This window comes from Schistosoma haematobium, chromosome 4 (assembly GCF_000699445.3).
Source record: "Schistosoma haematobium chromosome 4, whole genome shotgun sequence".
NCBI classification, from domain to species: domain Eukaryota; kingdom Metazoa; phylum Platyhelminthes; class Trematoda; order Strigeidida; family Schistosomatidae; genus Schistosoma; species Schistosoma haematobium.
Window position 1 is genome coordinate 35,344,713 of NC_067199.1, and position 11,424 is coordinate 35,356,136.

Here is an 11,424-nt window from a genome sequence, read left to right on the forward strand (position 1 = left end):
AATGCTTAGTGAAACTATGAGCAGCTCAGTTCTTGTATTTACTGAACAATCCAACAATATGTATGATGCCTGACATTTATAATTAAATGAAACACGCCTTCATGCCTATCGTTTATTAATACTTTTAAGAGAGAGATATGTTTGTATTATAAAAGAACCTTCTACTATTATACAGAGTTCAAAATCTCTTTGCCATTACTACAGTTAGCGATATTATTATTGGGTCACTCAGGCTGTCATTAACTGTGGATACGAGAGAATAAATAACATAAATAGATTTTCATGTAAATGATGCAAATTAAACATAATTTACATAACTGTCTATTTCATTTATACTTAAGAATTTGTTCAAAGTATCTATCGTTGTTCAGTTTAATCTTAATATAATAAAAAAAAGAGCTCACTCTAAAAACAGAACTATGCATACTTGTGCATTATTTTGATAATATACTAAGTACATCTCATTTCTTTTCTAAGTAGAAGGAGAAAAAAACGTGAATTCACATTACATTATAATCTACTCGTTTCATTGTTCAAACATTAATTATTCTTTACTTAACCCTGATGATTCTAAAAAACTTATTACTTTTTCTAGTCACATGTTTAATTAAAGAGATATATTTCACTATAATATAATTTAATAACCTTTTATGATTCATTTCATAATAACTAAAACCAATTTTTAATTATCAGTTACTAGTACTTCAATAATGGGTTCGGGTGTTTTGATTTGTAACTTGATCATTCACATATGTTTTGTTACAATTATAATTTAACCGATTGAAATCATGATTAAATTGGAACTAGACCACCATGAAAAACCTGGAAGCACTGGACGGCCGTTTCGTCCTAGTATGGGACTTCTCAGCAGTGCGCACCCATGATCCCGAACCCCACGAGATTCGAACCCAGGACCCATCAGTCTCGCGCCAGGCGCTTAACCAACTAGACAACTGAGCCAGCCGGCACCCAACGTTGTTAATGTCTAACTTCAACCAATCCACGAAGCTGCGTCACCGTACACCATTGTCTTCAGTGAGTTGATATCTAACAACAGACCTGGTTGAACTCCACTGGAAACGGCTTCTCATTAGAATTCCAGGAGTATCTCTTGAAGTCAGTCACTAGTGAGCAGATGATTATTATCAGAAGGGGTTTTGTGGAGATTTTTAGAAAGTTCACTGATTGAAATCATGAGTCAATTGAAGCTACACAATTATAATTGATGAAAATGTTTAACGTAAATAGATCAAATTTTTATATCAATTCTGCCTTCTTCATTGTTCTATCAAAATTTACAAGACAGATTAGTTACTTTCAATTATTGAAATCTCAGATAATAATCTCATTCATGATTACATTTTAAAAGTTCAAATGTAAAACAGTTAACTTTAAAGTAAACTTAATCGACTAATGAGATGGACGAACATAACGTGATTTAATAATCTTCACAAAATCCAGATTCATAACATTATCTAATAGTTGTAATTTTAATTTCGTTTTGGAATTTTATGATGATCCCCATGTGTAACCGCTTTAAAACCTACTTCTATACAATCCATCGTTTCATATCAAACTAAATCGTAAGTAGCAAGATAAACACATGTCTCAATGATATCAGATGATAAAAAATTATTAGACGCTCCAACTGTATGACTTTTAGGTAAGCGGCCAACATAACGCTTAAGCCTAGCTTTCGGTCTCGATTTCATAACATGGAACTTGATCATTTTTAGTATAGAACTAGTTTGAACCTTTTAACTAACTAAATACAAATCTATTCTAAATGACAGTTTATATTTATTTTTTGGATTCCTAGAATTTCACTTTCATAATTAAATTCATACCTGGGTTAGGTTTTATAAATTTTGTCCAATATTTACTATTCTGTCTTTCCGTTTCGCGAACTCTATTGTTTACTTAAACATTTACTTTCAATAGTTTCTTCAAATCTATTAACAGCGTAGTTAAGGAGAACACAGGTGAGAACAACACTAGTGACTGTTCCTCTAAACAATGCTTGATGAACACAATGAATGAAATCGAGGACAAGACCTCTGCATTTTACCTCACTTTCGAAACTGTTACCTTTTGCTGATTAAATGCAGCCAACAACAGAAAACCATTGCAAATAAATTAATGATTTTTGCATTTAAAAATTTAGTCTCTAGAGCAACTGATTCAAAGTGATTTTTAAGAATTATGGGACATTAGTACGATGCATTTTAAATTGTCTGATAACAAGTGTTCTTGTTGAAACATTTATATATGGATTATAAGTGGTCAACTTTTCCAAACTAGATATTTTTTAAGGAGAATTAATAGTGATTTACAAGTAAAGGCCGGTGAACATGAAAAGCAGACAATATCAAATGACCATATTAGAGCAGACGGTAAATACCCATCTCAGATTTCTGAGGTGTCCTAAACTAAAACGAAATAGTTATCCAGTAATTTCTGATTTTAAGTGATCATCCATCTAAAATCAGTTCTTGATTTAACCTATAAAGATATGTAGTTAAAACAAGTTATAAATTGAATTGTAACTGAACCTTTGTGGTTTTAATTAGAGTTACCTAGGTCATATTCTCAGGTCACTATTTCTCTTTCTCTATATTTATTTCTATACACACTGACTAATAATTTGTAAATTTGATTTAATGCGTAAATTTATTCAGATTGATATTGTATAGTTGTCAATTCAATATTGATAATTTTGTTTTAAAAAGTATTCTAAATGTATATGCCATCATTTTAAAATAATGTTAATGCTTTGAAATGAACTATTCCTTTGAACTATTAGATTGAACTTAAGACTGTACAATCTAAAGATAATTAATCGCTGAAAAATTCCCATTATTATCTTAAAACACAATTAATATGAATGAAGAATAGTCTTTTCAATGAATCTCTCATCAGGTTCTACAATTATCTCATATCCAAATTTATAATCCATAAAATTGGCCAGATTTAACACAGAGTACATCATTTGGAAATTGTAATAGGTGAATTGAGAATTGTTGTTTGTCATATCAAATCAAATCAAATCAAGTCGTTTATGTTGGGACTGACTAATATAAAGTGTTAGTTCGAGTCAGTTTATAAGCGAAATGATGAAATTGTGCGATAAATGATCAGAATAAATATAATCAACATGGGATGAGAGAGAGAGAATAATGTAGTTACAAATTAGAAGTTACATAATATGTAGAATAATATGAATTAGGTCAGATATAGTAGATAGGGGTGGATGCTGAATAAATTCCTCAAAAGGTTATCAAATGTAAAGATAATAATAATAACGATAGCAATAATAATAATAATAAGTTTAGGACGGTTCAATATACAAACTTTCTTAGTTTTTTCCCTTTACAACACAAAAGGAACCTTATTAAGACACGGCATCATTGAACCAAGACTATATGCTCTGTGGATACAGTTGAAGATGAAACAAAGTCATTATACATAACCCCGAAGGAAAATGGATATCCCGAGAAATTTATAAATAAAAACAGCCATTAAAAGACAGTATAGAGAATGCCCAACTGTAAATAAAAAGCCTCTGTATATACTCTTACAATTCAGAGGCGATGCACCGAGTGAAATGCTAAGAGCTAAGTTAAGCATATCAATTCAAAGGACTTTTAATGAGACCAAACTACAATAATATTCTCTACACGACCAATAATCACTCCGAGGTTGAAAGATAAATTACCTAGACTAGCCGCCTCCTTCTGTATCTATCAATTCAACTGCTCCTGTGGAGCAAGTTATATTGGCAGATGTTCTAGGAATTTGTACATTCGGGCTCGTGAGCACCTCCCCGTGTGGTTAAGCAAAGGTGTAGTCAAAACTGTTAACAGCTCCATCTTAGACCATCTAGTTCAAACAGGACATACAGATAACATGGAACAATCTTTTGCAATAATCTATCGTGTTAACAGCAGTCTACCTAGTTCCGTCAGACTGCGAATCCTACAGACGGCTGAAGCGATTGCTATTCGAATAAAAAAGCCAGAGCTTTGCATCCAAAAGAAGTATGTTCAGCGGCTCCTTTTACCCTGGCCAACTTTGAGGCCAACTAGTTAATAATTAATTTTATAATATGGTGACGTAATCTGATTAATGTTCATTTTGTGTCCCAAACTTATTATTATTATTGCTATTGTTATTATTATTATTACTACTATTATTACTATTACCATTATTATTATTATTATTATTATTATTATTATTATTATTATCTTTACACTTGATAACCTTTTGAGGAACTTATTCAATTTCCAACCCTATCTACTATATCTGACCTAATTCATATTATTCTACATATTACGTTACTTCTGATTTGTAACTACATTATTCTCTCTCTCTCATCCCATGTTGACCATATTTATTCTGATCATTTACCGCACAATTTCATTTCACTTACAAACTGACTGGAACTAACACTTTATATTAGTCAGCCCCAACATGAACGATCTGAATTGAATTTATATAATAAAAAACAATTCTCAATTCACCTATTACAATTTCCAAATGATGTACTCTGTGTTAAATCTGGCCAATTTTATGGATTATTAATTTGGATATGAGATAATTGTAGAATCTGATGAGAAATTCATTGAAAAGGACAGTCTTCATTCATATTAATTGTGTTTTAAAGAAACTTAATTGAAAATTATACTTTCAGCTAATGTTATCGGTATTTCAATAGGATGAGGATTTAAGAATCAACTACTGACAAGTTGTGGAAATTTTAACAAAACATATACAATAGATGAGTGGTTGCTCAAGATTATGGATTGGTTGAAGTTAGACATTACCACTCTTGGATGCTGGCTCAGTGGCCTAGAGGTTAGGCATTCGCTTGTGTGACCGAATGTTCTGGATTCGATTCCTAAGTGTTTGCTCGTGGATGAGACTGTTGAGAACTTCCGTATTAGTATGATACGACTGTCCAATGCCTCTAAGTTTACAATGATGATTTAGCCTAGAGCGACTCGTAATTCCAGCTGTGAAAATAAATACACATTAGACTGAAATTTCTGGTTATTTCTATGTAAATAATTGTTTTTATAACATAACTAATTAATTCTTTTTAGATGAATTATGTTACTTGATCACTTGAATATGGAAAAACGGAATACAATTTTATTCAGTATGACAGATAGAAACAGAAAATTAGATTAATTATCAAGAAATACTTATCTGGACATTTCTTAATACTATTTCAAATGATGTCACAGTGCTTTCTTGTATTAAACCATTAAACCATGTTTGTATATCTTCCTAAATTTCTATAGAGAAATAATAATTTTGTGGTGTGCGCTACTTATATTCAGATAAGTAGTAAATGACGATGGTCAGAAATATAATGTATTTCAGTAGAAGATCGAAAAGAAAAGAACGAAGACGGATAGCAATTGATATGAAAATGCAGAAACAATGAAATCTAACGTGTTGGACTGATATTTACAAAAAAGGAACAGTCAAATTTAAGATATTTGATTGATATTTTTGCAAATTAACTATTTAACAGTATGGTTCTCAGATTTTAGCGAGATATTCTGTAAATTTGTGCTCAAATACATTCAATTGTCCCTATTCGTGTTTTTGTTCACTACAATTTATCTCCCCTTTCCTTATTAGAAATCATTCAATCATTTATTAGGAATCATTTATAATGTCCTATTAGTAATGAATCATAGTACAATATTTTTCTTTCTAAAAAAAAACAAACAAACAAAAAGTACAATGTTGATATTCCCGTGATAATTGTCATTCATTAAATAATGAAAATTCATTCATCTTGTCTATTTGTCTAGAAAGCTTCAATTTTAAAATGAACAACCACAGCAACAACAACAAAAAAATTTTTTTTATTTTATGAAACGTTTACTTTTATTAAAATACAAAAAAAAGAAAAAAAAGAAAAAAGAAAATGTACTTTGATTAGTGATTAGTGATGATGGTGATGATGAGACAAATGAAAGATCATTTTAAACAACAACAAAAACAAACTTATCAGGATAAGTGTATTGTTTAAATAAGTAGGAGATATGTAATGAATAGATTGGAGTTTTTTTTCTTTTTATTCGATTAAAGTACAACTACACTGAATTTGTGAACATTTTAAATAATTCACTTTATAAAGATTGAAATTCTTGTGACAATCATTATTGTAGAGTATTCTTTTACAATAAGATATATAATTACAATATCCACTCTATTAAACATATTTATACTTTTGCTATACTATACATATATGTGTTTCTAATTTATAACTGTAACAAAACTTCAGTTCAAAATGTTTTTTTATTCTACAATCTCATAGATAGAATTGTTGAGTGCTTTCAACCTGCAAGTTAGGTCTTGAAAATGAGTCAAAAATAAATGCCCTGATACGGCTGAGAGTGGGGAGAGCCCGCTCTCCCACGCCAAATGCTCTCATATGGCCATGCGTATATAGCCTCTGCCAGGGAAGTCCTACTCACTGCCTTCTCGTGGCGGAGGTGTGGTCTGCCAAATTGAGAGGATGAAAAGCGAATATTCGGCGCTTTAATCGGGTTGGTGGATATAGGAGATCCACCCAGGGGAGCTGGAAAACCCTGATTCCAAACCAATGGTGCACATGGGCTCCAGTATTCTAAAGGAACGAATGGCGTAGGAACCAATAGTTGATCACCGGCTACCATGAGACTGCATCTACTTACATTGCTCCACTGTCTTGTGGATCAGACTTTTAGGTCGAAGGCTCTGGGTGAGGCCCCCCTACGAAAACCACCTGCCTCGGTTTGGGCACCCAGGCAGCATCACAGCCCTCACACAAATCAAATGAGATTTGTGTGTCGCATATGTATTTGATGCCTCCTTGTACCAATATCTATGTGTTAAAATAAATAAATAATAAATAAATGAGTTATTATACAACAAGAAGTCATACATTTTAATTGTTAGTTCCTTGAAAGCACTAATTACATTTATTTACATCATCCTTGCTATACTATACTAATGTGTCTACAACATCACTTCCAAATAAACTCTTCCATATATAAGGGAGTTAAACCGATTTTGTAACTGTGATTTTCAAATATCGTAAGTTGTAAGCAACTGATAAGAACCAGATGAAATAAAAATGAATTCATACTATTCCATCAGGATCTTTGTCTTTTTTGTTCTCTTCAAAAAGATTGAACATATTATTATTATTTCACTGGTTGAAATCATGATTCAGTTGAAGCTAGACCGCCATGGAAAACCTGGAAGCACTGGACAGCCGTTTCGTCCTAGTATGGGACTCCTCAGCAGTGCGCATCCATGGTGGTCTAGCTTCAGTTGACTCATGATTTCATTCAGTGAAATTTCTAAAGTCCCTACAAAACCCATTCTGATATTATTATTATTTGAAATTTTACAAATTGAATAACGTGAGAAATGTGATTATCAGATGGATTAAGTTGTAGTGACTTTGCTTTGTTATTCAATCGCCTCAACAACCGTTATAATATAAATCTCAACGGTGTTTGAAATCAGAAGGCAGTGAGAAATGGCGGTTAACATTAATTGCACGGTCATTTTTTAAATTTTTTTTTCGAGCGAAATTTTTTTCATCCTTTTTCGAAAAAAATTTTCATCCCCATCTTCCAATAATTTTCATTCTGTTTCGTCCAATCAAATAGCTAGTTTTAAGTTCATTATAATTGGTTGTTTATTTCTTAAAATTGGAAGATGGGGTATGAAAATTTTTTTTCAAAATGGATGAAAACCGAATTTCACTCGAAAGAAAATTAAAAAATGGCCGTTCAACTAAATATCATAGAGATTTGTAGCTCAGGTGGATGATTTTGGTGGAGTTTTGTTCTCTGAGCTGGATGGTTTGGTCGTGAAGCTTTCATTGTTCTTCTGAACGACATCATCAGCACAAACTTCAGGTACAGATGAAGTGTTCGAATTTCTCCATATGTGTTCCACAGCTTGTTCTGTGCACCTCGATGTTGATTGGTTCTTATTGACCTTAAATTTATCATTGTTCACTTCTTGGTCTTGGTTGTGTCTCCCATTGGTTTGATTTTTGTTCATATATTTGTGCATGATTTTCCTGATTGGTTGATAAATTGGATTGATTTCAATATGTTTATTGATTGCTGATTGACCTGAATGCCGGGCTTCTAAAAATTCTCTGGTGTTTTTTGAGTTTCCTTTGTCTAAGATATCTACATTTTTCCAATCGAATCAGTGTCCGTAGTTATCCACGTGTATTGATATAAGTGACGAGATATCATGGCCTTTGACCGCTAATTGATGTTCATGTAGGCGAAGGTGAAGGGGGCGTCCGCTTTGTCCGATGTAGTGTTTTTCGCAGTTGGCACAATTTATTTTGTAGATGATGTTTGATTTGTTTTCCATTGTTATTTCATCCTTTGGTTGCATAGGATTGATTGTAGTGATTTTGTTGGTTTGTGTGCCAAACATATCCTGTAGGTTTTTAGCAGTCTCGTTGCGGTTTCTGATATGCCTTTTATGTATGGTAGGGTGATCCTTTTGTTGATTTCTGTGCGTGACTTAGGTTCTGATGCTGCGTACTGTTGGTATTTTTTGATAAAATTGATTGGGTAGCCGTTCTTTTGAAATATGTCCTTCAAGTATTTCTCTTCATTTTTTCGTGCTGCCAGTGTGCTGCAGTGTGTCCTCGCCCTCTTGAACAAAGTGTGTACGCAGTTGATTTTGTGAGCTCTTGTGTTGTTGCTGTTGTAGTTGAGAATTTGATCTGTATGGGTTGGTTTCCTATATACTTGAGTTTCCAGTTTTCTTGTGTTGATTCTAGTGATCAATATATCCAAGAATGTTAGTTGGTTGTTTGACTCTTGTTCCATTGTGAACTTGATGTCATTGAAAACGTTGTTGATCAGTTTGTAAGTGTTTTCTAGTTCATTCTTTTTGACGATGACGAAGGTGTCGTCTACGTAACGAATCCAAATTTTTGGCTTGATCACTGGTAATATAGTGGCTTCTAGTCTTTGCATCACTGCCTCTACGATCAGTCCTGATATCGGTGATCCCATTGGTGTCCCTTTCGTTTGTTCATAGATTTTGTTGTTGAATTGGAAATATGTTGTTAGGCCTAAATCGATGAGTCCCAGTAGACTTTGAATATGAAGCTTCGTGTATTTAGTGAGATTTGTGTCGTTGTTGAGCAGCAGGGATATAGTTTCTTTTACTAACTTTGGTTCAATTGAGGTGAATAGTGCTGTTACGTCGAAGGATATCATCAGTTCGTCGTTGTTGATTTGAATATCCTTAACTTGGTCCAGAAATTGTGTTGGGGATTTGATGGAGTGGTTGGTTGACTCTACTAGATGTCTCAGTGTTCGTGAAATTTCTTTTGACAAGTTGTACGTTGGCGTTCCGGGGAGTGCTACAACTGGACGTAGTGGAATGTTTGGTTTGAGTATTTTGGGTCTGCCGTAGAATCGGGGGAGTACTGGTCCATTGGATTTCATTCTCCATTGGTCTTGTTTGTTATTTCTCCTGCTTTGACTAGCTTGTTTAAAGTCTTTGAAATTTGGCTGTCCAATTTTTTGACAGAATTTGTATCCATCAGTTTGTATGTGCTCTTATCTTCAAGTAGTTCTTCAGCTTTTTTGACGTATTCTTTTTTGTCCATGACTACTGTGGTGCGTCCTTTGTCCGCTGGTATTATGACAATATCCTTTCTATTTCTGAGTTCCTTCAAAGCCTTTTGTTCTTGTGGATTTGTACATCTAATATGTTGTAATATGTAATCCCCAGAAGTTTATACACACGAATTTGTCAAAAACTTTACCCAGGGATTTAAGGTTGTTTATCTTCAAACTACTGAGTTGTAAAAGTTCCTACGTTCAATCATATTCGTGAAGTGTAAAATCAAGGGTTTGAGAGAAATAACATGAATTCGTCTCATTTTTGTTGGGTTCTTATAAGCTGCACACAAACCGTAAATTTAAAAATCAAAACAGTGTATGAATTTGTCTAGATTTTGTGAACAAATGCCGGTCCATCATAACAAAAGGGTAAATAAGTTTAGAAAACTACATATAAATATTGAAAATGTATATATCACTTTCAAAAGAACATTATGTAGCCTTTACGGTAGCAATAGTAACTAAGGTGCTCTGTCCTGGTAGCGCAAACTCCACTTTGTTACATTTTAATGACCCAACATCTGAGTCCAGTTAGATCGGACCAATGATCGTTAATGAATGATTGCTGTCGACATATACATCCTGGCTATCCCCGTATATAATCGTCTCAGATCGCATTAGTGAATAACAGAATTAAATAATTAAAATACGAGGATGGATTTCGATTACGTATATTTCATACAATCATTGATACAGGCAGACGAACAAAGAAACGAAGCGAAGCAAAACGAAACGATGTGCGGTGGAGAAAGCGTGTGTGCTGACTCGATTTACCCAAACGTGAATCAATATTTATGGTCGAGCAAAAATAAGCCACATAAGACACATAATGAGTAGGGTAAGTAATTAGCACACATACAATCATATAAAAACAATCAGGGTTAATAAGTAAATAAGTGACAAGGTCAAAATGTGGCTTGAGAAGAGTAAATAGATTGATCTCTTCAGAGGCTAGAATAACCTAAGCGGATTTGACATAGTACCCGCCTCTATAAAGGTCCGCTGTAGAAAATAGTACATTCATTGAAAAATATGTCTGTATTCTAAAATGACACTGAAGAAGTGTGTGGTTAATGTTAGTAATAAGTAGAGAAAGAAATATACTATATCTGATAGAGTAGAGTTTCATTTGACGGGTGAGTGTATCATACGAAAGTGTCATTTATGTAAACAAAGATGCGAACAAAAATGGAAGTGTTAGCAAGCGGTTATAATCAAATTATTAAGCGTACCCAAAATTAACACACATTTATGTCGTTACTGTCCGGATGAGGAAATAGCACGTTCGTATGAGCGATTCGAAATACCGTGAAAGCAGTAATAAGTCGTTTATGGGTATAGCAGTGGAATAAATTGGGAAAATAAGTGAGGTAGAATAGAACAGAAATTGATTTGTGGTGCCGATAGAATGTAAAAGTAAAGGATAGCGAAATATGAACATATTTTAATAAGCTGCAGTAGAGTAAACAACGTCGATTAGCGACTAAGAGATTCGAATTTACGTACATAGAATTTATGAGGGATAAAAATAATCCAGCCGTAAAATGATAACCGCATCAATGAGCGATATTCGTTGCTGCAACTGACTTGGATGTGACGAACAAGAGTGTATCTTTAAGAGACCAGATCTAAACTCTATGTTCTGACATACAGTGAGATGGAATAGGATATTAATTGCAGTGGTCAAGTATTGTTTGTGAGTAATAAATGATGCAGCATGCAGTTATACATGTGAACAAATAGA